The sequence below is a fragment of the Bubalus bubalis genome, chromosome 21 (genome assembly GCF_019923935.1).
Source record: "Bubalus bubalis isolate 160015118507 breed Murrah chromosome 21, NDDB_SH_1, whole genome shotgun sequence".
In the NCBI taxonomy this organism is placed as follows: Eukaryota; Metazoa; Chordata; class Mammalia; order Artiodactyla; family Bovidae; genus Bubalus; species Bubalus bubalis.
Window position 1 is genome coordinate 27,069,792 of NC_059177.1, and position 13,958 is coordinate 27,083,749.

Below are 13,958 nucleotides of genomic sequence, written 5' to 3' on the forward strand. Positions count from 1 at the left end.
CTTACTTACGTCATCTAATGAACAAAAATACAGTGAGACAGATATTATTTCTATTTTGGAAGTGAGGAAGTAGTCCCTATGAGTTTAAGTAACTTGCCCAGTGTGTGTGTGTGTGTGTGTGTACACACACATGCATAGGCTTTCCTGGTCACTCAAACAGTAAAGAATCCACTTGCAATGCAGGAGACCTGGGTTTGATCCCTAGGTTGGGGGGATTCCTTGGAGAAGGGCATGGCAGCCCTTTCCAATATTCTCACCTGGAGAATCCCATGGACAGAGGAGCTTGTTGGGCTACAGTCCAAGGGATCACAAAGAGTTGGAAATGACTTAGTGACTTAACACACAAGTTCCAATCTATATGGTTATCTCAAGATTTCTTTTTATCTTTCCATTCAGAATATAGCTCCCTAATCACTAGAATTTATCACTTCAGTAGTTGGTCTTCTGGAATGAAGTCAGAGGTATAGGCCACAGGTTAAAAATTACCAGGACCCAAAGAGATCATTGTTTTGCTCCTTCATTACCTAGTAATTCATTGCTTAGCTGTTTTAGATACTTTTTATGTTCACTGTCTGCCGAGCCACTAGCCACATATGCTAGCTGAACACTGGAAATGTACCTAGTCCCAACTGAAATGTGCCCCAGTGGAGACTGTAAAATGCATCCAGAATATAAAAGACTTGTTACTCAAAATATTGAGTTAAAATACATTATTTAAATATCTCAATAATTTATATTGGATTAAATGCTGCATTGATAATAATTTAGTTATATTTGGTCAAGTAAAAGCATTATTAAAATTAACTTGTTTCTTTTAACCTTTTTAATGTGATTACTATAAATTATTATATATATATATATATATATATATATACTGTATTATATTTCTGATGGACAGCACTGCTCTTGATGTTTTTAAAATAGAAACTTGACCATCTTGCAAAGGTCTTCCAATATCTAATATCTCAAAGTAGCCTACATCTAGGAAACTAATGAGAACTTTCTAATTTCCCATGAAAAGTTATAAATATTTCCTGAGTGTTAGCAGCAAATACTCAATCCTTTGTCAGATGAGTTCAGATTTCAGGTATCATTGCTTTGTGAGAGTAGATAAGATAAATCCTTCATCAGTGCATGTGAAAATTCTAAACTTTGCAGAGAATATTCTGTTTTGTTATTACTTAATCTTCCAGTGGGTCTAGCAAGGTTTATAGGTGTTTTGAAAAGAGAAACATCCTTGGATAACTGAAATTATTGTTGATGCCTAGTTTGAAACACCACCCTGGAAAATATCATATTTCTGTACAAGTTCTAGTGTTCTTATCTCATCAGACTATTCTCTTAGATTTGTAGTTAGCAGTCAACATATTGGAATCTGTTATAATTTTGATAGTACCTAGAAATTACTTCGGAGAAGGCAATGGCACCCCACTCCAGTACTTTTGCCTAGAAAATCCCATGGACGGAGGAGTCTGGTAGGCTGCAGTCCATGGGGTCGCTAGAGTCGGACCCGACGGAGTGAGTTCACTTTGACTTTTCACTTTCATGCATTGGAGAAGGAAATGGCAACCCACTCCAGTGTTCTTGCCTGGAGAATCCCAGGGATGGGGGAGCCTGGTGGGCTGCCGTCTCTGGGGTCGCACAGAGTCGGACATGACTGAAGCGACTTAGCAGCAGCAGCAGCTTTCTTGTAGTGGATATTCTGTTGGTGTCTCCAGTATCAACTGTTCACTGCTGTCATGAAGCAGCCCTGAGGCCTGGAAGAGACTAACCTAACCCCATGCAGAGCTCTACAGATAAACTTTTCTGATTTGCCCCAGTGATTGGCCTAAGCCACTGAGCTTAAGGGATTTTTTTTTTTTTTTTTTAACACAAGATTTGATTAAATCAAGGACATTTTCTTCAAACTTTAGGAAAAGTGCCCTTTCTCCTAGTGTATCTGAATGAGGAATCCTGGCATCCTGGTTGCATCAGGTGTCCAGCCTATAGTCACCTGGGAAGCCAGCCTGAGGGCAAAGCTGACTCTGCATTCAGATCAGAGAAATCAGAAGACAGCAGCCCCTTGATGAAATCATGTTGATATGACCACCCTCTGGCTTACATGTCATCCAAAGCAGAAAACGCCCCTCCTCCAGCCCTTGTGACCTGGCATAACCCTTTTGCCACAGAGCTGGAAAAAGGACCTACCTCTTCAGGACCTACCAAGGCAGTGAAGGTTGTGTCCACTCACAGGTATCCCTGAATGTATTATAACTGAGAAAAGACTTCAGCTTTATGAGAAGATTTAGATCATCTAGATTAAATCATTTAAAAAAATTTTGGGTATTATAATCGAGGCTAAAATGTGTGATCATTGGGCATGAGCCTTGGCTTCCTTTAACAGTATAGATTTAATAATGGACAGCATGTACAAAAAAAATACACAGGTTTGGGCTGCATTTGCACATCATAAACTCTGCCTGTTTTAAAGGCAATAGTTTGTGTGCAAATACAAACCAAATTGAGCTTATTGGCACACATCTTAGAGTGCCCTCAATCATAGGTTCCATCCTGTTCTTTGTCATCTTAACATGAAAACTTTCTGCACTAGTCTTTCATTCAAATAGTGATTAAGGAAAGTTTTGGAAACAGAATACACATTCCAAGTTCTCTTTGAGATAATTGAGGAATATTGTTCAATTGGTTTAATAACTGCCACCCTTGAAATCATTGAGAAAATGAGTTTGTGGCATTGCATGTGGTGCTTCTAGTAAACTGTTGGCATAAACTCAAATAGCTGTCATTTTTCTGTGTGTGTAATATGATGTTATATCATTGATACTGGTGAGATGGAGACGTCACTGATCTCTGCTTATAAATCTTGACATCCTCCATGATTTCACCAGTAAACTTATTTCAAATCATTCCCTCGGTTGCACCACCCTAAATCTTGAATTACTTTTCATTTGTACTATTTATATCTTGACAGTTTATCAGAGTATGCATGTGAAAATCAGGGAGAGGAAAAGCAAGTATCATTGGTGTATTTTGTTCCTGTAATCTTGATCTCCAAATAATGGATTTTTGTAAGCTTTGTGGTGACTAAGAAGGCTTTGGGGGGGTGCTTAAAAAATAATGTATGTTGGAAATGCTGTTAGAGTTCAACAAGCACATAAGGTTAAATAAAACCCACAATTTTATTTAGCTCTTAAAATAGCTATTGTCTCAGAAGTTTGTTGATTAGTTCACTGACTCCTGCAAATAAAGTGCTCATTCAAGCCAATTTAATTGACTATTGCCTAAATGGTAAGCAGTCTTAAAGTACTCATCACATGAAAGTGTTTTTAAGTACCCCTGTGCAAATTATGTCTTCTATGAATTGTATTAGCAGAGCTAAATGGTCTGGGCTCCTGGGATGTGAGGGTGCATTCTTAAGTATTAGCTCATGAATAATGTTGAACTTTGAGTATAAGACTGTCACACGTGTGTGTATACATTTATACAAACCACAACAAAAGTAATCTTGATTCTAGTCAATAACACATTTTTTTTTTCTTTTGCAAATACGCCTGTAAGCAAAGAGAAGGCAGGGTTTATGCTGTGATACTAAATTATACTTCCTTTTCATTGTCCCCTTTTCTCACCTTATCCCTACTCCCACTTCAGTATATGTTTCCATGGACAGCTCTTGTCTTTATTATCTCTCATCTCAACTATTGCCCTGCCCTTGCTCCTCCTCTCTGTGTCCGCTTTTCCTTCCTTTCTGCAGTGCGTCTCATACGTTGCAACTAGAGTTCTCTTTTTGTGCAGCCATCCTGCAGGCATGTACGGAGTGTCTGCTTTGTGTGAGGCATTGCGATAAGTGCTTTGGAGGAATTCAAGATGAGTCAGTCAGGTTGCATTCTGTCTGAGAGTGAAAGAAGGCACATGCAGACAATGAGAGGAGAAAAAATGCTAAGATTTTTGTTTTGCAGTCACTCAGTCATGTCCGACTCTTTGCGATTCCATGGACTGCAGCATGCCAGGCCTCCCTGTCTCCTTCACCATCTCCCAGAGCTTGCTCAAACCCATGTCCATTGTATCAGTGATGCCATCCAACCATCTGGTCCTCTGTTGTCCCCTTCTCCTCCTGCCTTCAATCTTTCCCAGCATCAGGGTCTTTTCTAACGAGTCGTTGTCTTTTTGCATCAGGTGGCCAAAGTGTTGGAGCTTTAGTTTCAGTATCAGTCCTTCTAATGAATATTCAGGATTGATTTCCTTTAGGATTGACTTGTTTGATCTTGCAGTCCAAGGGACTCTCAAGAGTCTTCTCCAACACTGCAGTTCAAAGCATCAGTTCTTTGGCGTTCAGCCTTCTTTATGGTCCAACACTCACAGTCATACATGACTACTGGAAAAACCGTGGTTTTGACTATATGGACCTTTGTCGGCAAAGTAACATCTCTGCTTTTTAATATGCTGTCTAGGTTCAACACAACTGTTCTTCCAAGAAGCAAGTATCATTTACTTTTGTGGCTGTAGGTTTAGGATCCTATTTAAGAAAAGTGGGCTTCCCTGGTGGTTCCAACGGTAAAGAATCTGCCTGCATTTCAGGAGACCTGGGTTCGGTCTCTGGGTTGGGAAGACCTTCTGGAGAAGGGAATGGCTACCTACTCCAGTATTCTTGCCTGGAGAATTCTATGGACAGTGGCGCTTGGTAGGCTGCAGTTCACTGGGTCGTGAAGACATGACTGTTGAAATGAATGGACAGAAAGTGTTGCCCTAGAGAGACTGGGCTGCTGAAAGGAAAATGGTGCCTGTGACATAGAGCCACTTTGAATTCAAAAAGTGTGAGGCTTAATTGGTATTAGCTTGCTTATAATTGCCTTGATGGGCCAGCTGGCTGAGGGATCCTATTGCTGTTCCTAATAAAATTCTAGGCCTGGCCTCTGTGTTTATCTCCTTTGCTTTCCCTCTTGAGGACTGTCAAGTGCTTTCCTGGAATAGATTGTGGACACACACCAGTGTGTATTGCTTCAAGTGACTGCTGATTCATCCCACGCGTTGCTGAGTGTTGGGAGTCGGGTTCTTGAGTGTGCCGTATGTATCCTCTATACTGAGCCTGTGCCATCTTGCTCATCAGTATATGAGCCTGATTGGAAATGCCCACCAGTGTGGAAATCAGCCGTTTCCTCACAAATGTCAGTTGTCAGTGCCTCTGAGCTTACCTAAAAATTATGACCATTGTTGCTTGGCTGTCCTCAGTGCTCGGCACTGTGCAGGGTATTTTACTACATGTTTCTGTAATTCTCACATCATTTTGTTGATTGGTGACTGTGCTGGGTGTTCATTGCTGCATGCATGTGGGCTTTTCTCTAGCTGCGGCAATCAGAGGTTACTCTTTACTTATGGTGTGCAGGCTTCTCATATGGTGGCTTCTCTTGTTGTGGCGCACTGGCTGTAGGACCCATAGGTGTGGTACATGGGCTCAGTGGTTGTGGCACTTGGAGTTAGTTGCTCCATGACAGGTGGCATCTTACTGGACCAGGGATTGAACCCCTGCCTTCTGCATTGGCAGGCAGATCCCATACCACTAAGCCATCAGTGAAGCCTTCTCATATACTTTCTGTCTTTCGTTTTAGCTCAGTTTGAAAACTTCTTTTTCTTTTGCTTAATATATCATTTGGATCCCATGGTAGTGAAAAAGCCTGACAGGCATCCCATGGGGATCCTTTCCTCCACTTCATCTTTTCCAGTGACACCCACGCCCCAGTACCCTCGCTGTTTACATACATGCATAGCTTGGTCATCAGAAAATGTCCATGCAGAGGGACCGTTTTTTCATCCATATTACTTTCAAAGGAAATTCTCACACAAAAAACTGCTGCATATTTTAATTGGGGAAGTGGCATGGCTGCTTGTTCCATTTTGTCAGTGAAGCCTAAGGTACCCTGTCTATACTTCCTCCTCACCAAAGATCATACAGATCCAGTTTATCTTCACTTTTGCACGTCGCTTCTTTGAACACCAGTCCTCACTTTAAGTTTGAGACAGTGTCAAGAGACAGAACTCTGTGAGTAGATATGCAGCACTGTGCACTTAGTTGCTCAGTCATGCCTGACTTTCTGCCACCGCATGGACTGTAGCCCGCCAGGCTTCTCTGTCCTTGGAATTCTCCAGGCAAGAATACTAGAGTGAGTTGCCATTCCCTTCTCCAGGAGATCTTCCCGACCTAGGAGTCAAACCTGGGTCTCCTGCACTTCAGGCAGATTCTGTACCATCTGAGCCACCAGGCAATGCATGCAGCACTAGATGTTATTTTACAAAAAATATTTTTAAATTTAAATTTATTTAATGAGAATAGTATGTGGTAGGGATCAATTGAATTATGGATACATCTTTACATGTATAAGTATCTGTGTGTATAATTTGAAGAAACTATAGGAGAAGATAGACATTTTATCTGGTTTTTTTTTTTTTTTGATATAGCTTTCCATAAGCTTAAAGCACTATCACATTATTGAACAACTTTTGGAGGTTTTATTTGCCAACTGTGGAGGTTTAGCTGTTTTTTTGTGGTTGGTAATTGTCCGGTGATTGCCAGTTTTCTTTTGTTTTTTACAGAAGGGTAACTAACAATGCCCACAAGGAACACCACATTTATTTCTTTGAAGGTTGTCAGTGAAAATGAGAAGGCAAATGACATTTGTAAATGGCTGAAATGTTAGAATTTATTTCTCCCTCAGTAGATAATATAATTGTTCAACATCCTTTTTTATTTATTATTTCTTTTATCTTTCAAGTGAATGGCATAATAATTGGAGCCTGAAATAACTGCCATTGCATTACCAAAGCAGTTGTGCAGTTTTGCATCACTGTGATATTTCTACTTGTAAAATTCCATGTTAGAAGGTTAAGATTAAAGTATTGCTGTTAATAAAATGTTTGTTCAATGTTCCATTCATTTTGAAAAGCATCTGTTGAATGTGAAACACTGCTTTTTGGTCAGACTGTATTTTGGGCATTTATTGTATATAAAGGAGGAAAACAACAAACTTGATCTTGGCAAAAAAGGGAAAGACAAAAAAATCTACTGTATCCCTACTAGATTTACCAATGCAAATGTGCTTCCTCTTCCAACTGCTGCCTGGCAGCTGAGGAATTAAGCTCTTATCTTAGTAGGATAAGAGTCACCTGTTAGGTTTACTTATTTATAAGATTGCTGGAGACAAAGGTAATGTTCCCACCTGTCACTTAAACAGGAGGCAATTTGTTCCTTTTAACTAAAAGAACAGTTTAAAAAAAAAGAAAGAAAGGAGGGCTTTCTCAGGTAGATCTGATGCCCAGCTTGTGTTGAGTGACCTTGGGAGACTATTTCAAGAAAGAGTGGCTTTTTTCTTGGACTTACTGTATAGTCACTGAGAACCCCATCATCTGTGGTCAAGAAAGAAAATTCAAGGGATGGTGGGAGATGGTGTGGTGGCTCATGAATTCACATTCTCTGAACCCATGACTTAATTCACTTTTTTTTTTTCTTTTTAAACTTGAGAGTGGAATTTGTAAGCTGCTATTTTGAGTGGCTCTGATGACTAATTCAATTAATTCCAAGCATGTGAACTTTATTTGCTCCTCTGATCCTGCAAGCAAGGAGGGGTGGTGAAGGATACTGTTGGCTGGACTTAAGGCATCCAGGCAGTGCTGGAATTGGTCGCTACCATTGTGACATTGATTGCTACTGCCTATGGACATGAGATTCCCTGGTGGCTCAGATGGTAAAGCATCTGCCTGCAATGAAGGAGACCCGGGTTTGGTTCCCGGGTTGGGAAGATCCCCTGGAGAAGGAAATGGCAACCCACTCCAGTACTCTTGCCTAGAAAATTCCATGGATGGAGGAGCCTGGTGGGCTACAGTCCACAGGGTCGCAAAGAGTCGGACACGACTGAGGGACTTCACTTTCACTTTCATGGACATGGGACATTGATAAGTTTCAACAGTGGTTCAGAGAATATATGAATACTGGGAACAGAATGTCCCTGTTCTTCACTGTTCACTGTGGCAACATACGTCTCTTGTTCTAAGAATCTGCCCACTCAAAGGGCAGTCTCATGTGCCACCCAGGTAGGTTTAAAGAAGGATGGCCGTTTTGTGTTTTTGTGTGTGTGTGCATTTTTATACTAGCATTAAGTTTTTGTAGCAGGACTCCTGGAATTTTAGTCTACACCTAAGACTTGCATAACTACATGTTCTTTCACAGGATTTTAATACGCTTTGACTTTTTGATTCTATAGGAAAATAGCTTTTCATTCTGATCTCATGAGTATGTGTGTGTGCACACACTCACACATGATATTGAAACTCAAACATATGTATAAGAAATATAGAAAAGCGGTCACATGCAGAGCATAATTATGTAGGTAATTATGAAATATTGGATGTTGAACAATGCGATGCATGGGTTTCTGAGTGCCCATCTATCTTTTAGTTAAGAAATAATATTTACTACAGTATATTCAATGCCACACAAGCCTTTTTTATGTGCTTGATTACACAGCAAAGTAAAATGAGGATCCTCAGTGCTGTGGCAATTATTTCTATTATGGGAGAAGAGAGAAGATACACCTCCTGCTAACAGCAATGTAAGAGAATCCCGTGTTTTTTTTCTGCTTCATGGGGTTTTTGAATGTTCTCTGCTGTTACCTTGTTGAGTTTTCCATTGACACTTCATTGGTGAGTAATTATTTGAAGACAGAGTGGAAAGTAAATACTTGTTGGAGAATTGTATCTCACTGAGAACTGGTGGCATGCGTGTCTTGAAGATTCCATATTTCAAAACTTTTTGAAGCAATCACCCTCCATGGGCACCTTTTGTCTTTGGCATAATACTTGCAATTATTTGCTCAAACCAGGCAAGTGAACACAGGTGCCAGTGTTCACAACCATCATGAAAATAAGGAAAATCGCATCCTATTTTTTGTGCCATGTAGATATGAGACTGTAATGAATGAAGTCATTTATTAGGCTACCTTCTCATAAACTACTAGTCCTCAACCAGAGATAATTAAGCATTTGACATGAGGGCTAGGCAAAAAAATGCAGTTACAATACCATTTATGATACTGCTGCTTGCTATATTAAATTTTTTTGCTTATCTTTGCATCAAAAGCCCTGTAATATTGGTATCATTCCTGTAGAGCAGTAGAGAATTCAGGGACTCTGAGAGCTAAAATGACTTCCTAAACCTAGATAGAAGTATTATAAAATAAATCTTGTTTCTCACAAGGCAAAGTCACTGTTCTGCTAACAGACGTGGCTTTTCCTAAAGCTGTGGTCAGCATACTTTTTAATAGAATGTTCAGATAGGATGTATTTTGGGCTTTGCAGTCCATATGGTCTCTGTCATGACTACCCATCTCTGCCGCTGTAATTCAAAAGCAGCCATAGATAGTACTTGGCTGTGTTCCAGTGACACTTTATTTATGGACACTGAAATTTGAATTTCATATATTTTTCATGTGACATGAAATATTATATTTTTGATTCACAGGTCATAATATAACAGATGCTGTTGAATTTGACCAATGGGCCATAGTTTTCTGATCCCTGTTCTAAAGCATAAATGCATGTTTTTTTCAGATCGTTTTTTAATCAAGCACTTATCATGCTATCATGGGCAAGGTATTTTGCTGTATGCCCTAAGGGAATAAAGGAGAAGGAAATGGCAACCCACTCCAGTACTCTTTCCTGGAGAATCCCATAGATGGAGGAGCCTGGAGGGCTACAGTCCATGGGGTCGCAAAGAGTCGGACACGACTGAGCAATTTCACTTTCTAAGGGAATAAAAAGGCAGTCGGTTGAGGAAAAAGAAGGAAACCTTCATGGAAATTACTAAAATATAGATGCTTTGGGAGAGGTATAATCCAGTAGATTCCATTGAATTTCTGATAAAGTGGAGTTAATTTTGGCTGGACTATCAAAATAAGACTCTGTGTCTTGAAGGACAGACTGGGGAAACATTCCAGACAGAAGAATGGCATAAATCAATTAAGGATAACTTATTTAGTAAACACAGTTATTCTGCATATAATTATAAATGACATTCTTACTGACAGCCCTGCCTGTAGGACTGCCTTCAGGGGAAGCTGAGAATGTGCTCTGGCTCTGTGACAGTGCGCAGATAAGGAGGGCCAAGAGGCAGACAAGGCCTAGTATTGCTAGACCTATGATTTTTTTAAAGGTGAATTTAGAATTTATACCTAATACATTTCAATTTTTAAATGAGGTCAAACTAAAGATTCCAAATGTATATGGTGGGTCACATCATACAAGCTCATATAATTAGAGAATCACAGATTTGCTGAACTCCAGAAAGACAGTCTAGCTCGGGTTCTATCTGAAAAGCAAACATGACTTCCTAAGTTAAGCTCAAATTCTGAGGTAAAGAGAAATGTGGAGCAAGTTCAGGCATTCAACAGGTGACTGATAGAAATCCTAGCATTCCATCCTAACCTTAGAGGATTTAGACTAAAGTACATCAAGACTGTATATTGTCACTCTGCTTATTTAACTTATATGCAGAGTACTTCGTGACAAACACTGCGCTGGATGAAGCACAGGCTGGAATCAAGATTGCCGGGAGAAATATCAATAACCTCACATCTGCAGATGACACCACCCTTATGGCAGAAAGCGAAGAATTAAAGAGCCTCTTGATGAGGGTGAAAAAGGAGAGTGAAAAAGTTGGCGACCCAGAGGGATGGAATGGGGAGGGAGGAGGGAGGAGGGTTCAGGATGGGGAACACATGTAAACCTGTGGCGGATTCATTTTGATATTTGGCAAATCTAATACAGTTATGTAAAGTTTAAAAATAAAATAAAATTAAAAAAAAAAAAAAAAAAACGCAACATTCAGAAAACTAAGATCATGGCATCTGGTACCATCACTTCATGGCAAATAAATGAGTAAACAGTGGAAACAGTGACATACTTTATTTTGGGGGGCTCCAAAATCACTGCAGGTGGTGACTGCAGCCATGAAATTAAAAGACACTTGCTCCTTGAAAGAAAAGTTATGACCTACCTGGACAGCATATTAAAAAGCAGAGACATTACTTCACCAACAAAGGTCCATCTAGTCAAGGCTATGGTTTTTCCAGTATTCGTATATGGATGTGAGAGTTGGACTATCATGAAAGCTGAGTGCTGAAGAATTGATGCTTTTGAGCTGTGGTGTTGGAGAAGACTCTTGAGAGTCCCTTGGACTGCAAGGAGATCCAACCATTCCATCCTAAAGAAAGTCAGCCCTGAATATTCATTGGAAGGACTGATGCTGAAGCTGAAACTCCAATACTTTGGCCACCTGATGTGAATAACTGACTCATTGGAAAAGACCCTAATGCTGGGAAAGATTGAAGGTGGGAGGAGAAGGGGATGACAGAGGATGAGATGGTTGGATGGCATCACTGAATCAATGGACATGACTTTGAGTAAACTCTGGAAGTTGGTGATGGACAGGGAGGCCTGGCGTGCTGTAGTCCATGGGGTCACAAAGAGTCAGACATGACTGAGGGACTCAACTGAACTGAACTAAAAAATTTAGCCTGAAGATTTAGACTAACGGCTGATTATGTGTTAAGGGAATTTGTGATTTACGTGTGTCACAGATACAGGTATCATTGTATCACAGATCTGGGGTTGTTCTGCAAAGAGATCCATCCCATGGAATGGTCAAACTTGTGCAGATGCTGATGTTTCAAAATCCTCTTGAAACCCCTCTTAAAAAGAACATTAAGCATAAAAAACTTCCTTCAGTATCTGGGTAATAAACAGCCCACCAAAAGCTCAAGATTCTGGTGGCTATTCAAACGAGTCATTAAAATTCAGAAATGGGACTTTGCTTCAGCACTCAGAGTTTATAAACGAGATTACTAATAAAGTGTTGTTGCTTTTAAAGTGCTTTTCATGTGTGGCTTTAGGAAAACAACTCCTGTGTAGTATTTGTATTCTCAGTACTGCAAAGGAGTGTGTGTAACGTAGATGGCCAAGATCCTACAAATTGCCCAAACAGAAATAGCCACCCAATAATAGTGAATGCTTCTACTATAAGAAAGGGAAAGATACAAGCAACTGAATGAAGAGTTCCAGAGAATAAAAAGGAGAGATGAGAAGCCCTTCTTAAATGAACAGTGCAAAGAAGTAGAGGAAAACAATAGAATGGGAAAGATTAGAGATCTCTTCAAGAAAGTTAGAGATGCTAAGGGAATATTTCATATAAGGATGGGCACGATAAAGGCCAAAAACGATAAGGACCTAACAGAAGTAGAGAAAATTAAAGAGGTGGCAAGAATACATAGAACTATACAAAAAATGTCTTAATAAGCTGGATAAGCACGATGGTGTGATCATTCACCTAGAGCCTGGAGTGTGAAGTTGAGTGGGCCTTAAGAAGCATTACTATGAACAAAGCTAGTGGAGGTGATGGAATTCTAGCTGAGCTATTTAAAATCCTAAAAGATGATGTCATTAAAGTGCTGTACTCATTATGTTGGAAATGTGGAAAACTCAGCAGTGGGCACAGGACTGGAAAAAGTCAGTTTTCATTCCAATCCCAAAGAAAGGCAATGCCAAAGAATCTTCAAAGTACTGGACAATTGTTCTCATTTCACACGCTAGCAAGATTATGCTCAAAATCCTTCAATTTAGGCTTCAGCAGGATGTGAACCAGGAATTTCCAGATGTACAAACTGCATTTAGAAAAGGCAGAGGAACCAGGGATCAAACTGCCAACATTCGTTGGATCATGGAGAAAGCAAGAGAATTCCACAGAAACATCTACTTCTGCTTCATTGACTACATTTAAGCCTTTGACTGTGTGGATTATAACAAACTATGAAAAATTCTTCAAGAGATGGGAATACCAGACTACCTTACCTGTCTTGGGAGAAACCTGAATGAGGGTCAAGAAGCAACAGAATTCAATATGGAACAGTTGACTGGTTCCAAATTGGAAAAGGAGTGCAATGATCTGTTATATTGTCACCCTACTTACTTAACTTCTATGTAGGGTATACATCCGAAGTGCTGGGCTGGATGAATTACAAGTTGGAATCAAGAATGCTGGGAGAAATATCAACAACCTCAGATATGCAGGTGATGATACCAATCTAATGGCAGAAAGTGAAAAGGAACTAAAGAGCCCCTTTATGAAGGTGAAAGAGAAGAGTGAAAAAGGTAGTTTGAAACTCAACATAACAAAAAAACCTAAGATCATGGCATATGGTCCTATCACATTATGGCAAATAGAAGGAAAAAAAGTGGAAGCAGTGACAGATTTTCTTTCCTTGGGCTCCAGAATCACTGCAGACGGTGACTGTAGCCATGAAATTTAAGACACTTGACCCTTGAAAGGAAAGTTATGACATTATACAGAGCGAAGAAAGTCAGAAAGAAAAATACCAATACAGTATATTAATGCATATATATGGAATTTAAAAAGATGGTAACGATGACCCTGTATGCGAGGCAGCAAGACAGACACAGATGTAAAGAACAGACTGCTTGGACTCTGTGGGAGAAGACGAGGGTGGGATGATTTGAGAGAATAGCATTGAAACATGTATATTAACATATGTGAAACAGATCGCCAGTCCAGGTTTGATGCATGAGGCAGGGTGCTCAGGGCTGGTGCACTGGGATGACCCTGAGGGATGGGATGGGGAGGGAGGTGGGAGGGAGGGTCAGGATGGGGAACACATGTACACCCATGGCTGATTCATGTGAATGTATGGTAAAACCACCACAATATTGTAGAGTAATTAGCCTCCAATTAAAAAGAAAAAAAAGTTATGACAAACCTAGACAGTATATTAAAAAGCAGAGACATCATTTTGCTAACAAAGGTCTGTATAGTCAAGTTGTTACATATGGATGTGAGAGTTGGACCATGAAGAAGGCTAAGTGCCAAAGAAGTAATGCTTTTAAATAGTGGTGCTAGAGAAGACTCT

The 13,958-nt window shown here is 39.9% G+C and overlaps 1 protein-coding gene across 5 annotated transcripts in view; it reads left to right on the top strand.

The window, feature by feature from the left end:
- CNTN3 (contactin 3) overlaps nucleotides 1-13,958 on the top strand; it is a 393,129-nt gene that overhangs the window by 105,866 nt on the left and 273,305 nt on the right. Inside the window, exon 3 of one of the 5 annotated variants that reach the window (XM_044934325.2) lies at nucleotides 8,510-8,594. The exons of the other annotated variants lie outside the window; for them this stretch is intronic. The gene's annotated coding sequence lies outside the window, so the exon portion shown is untranslated. The remainder of the gene's footprint in view (nucleotides 1-8,509; nucleotides 8,595-13,958) is intronic. 5 annotated transcript variants of the gene reach the window in all.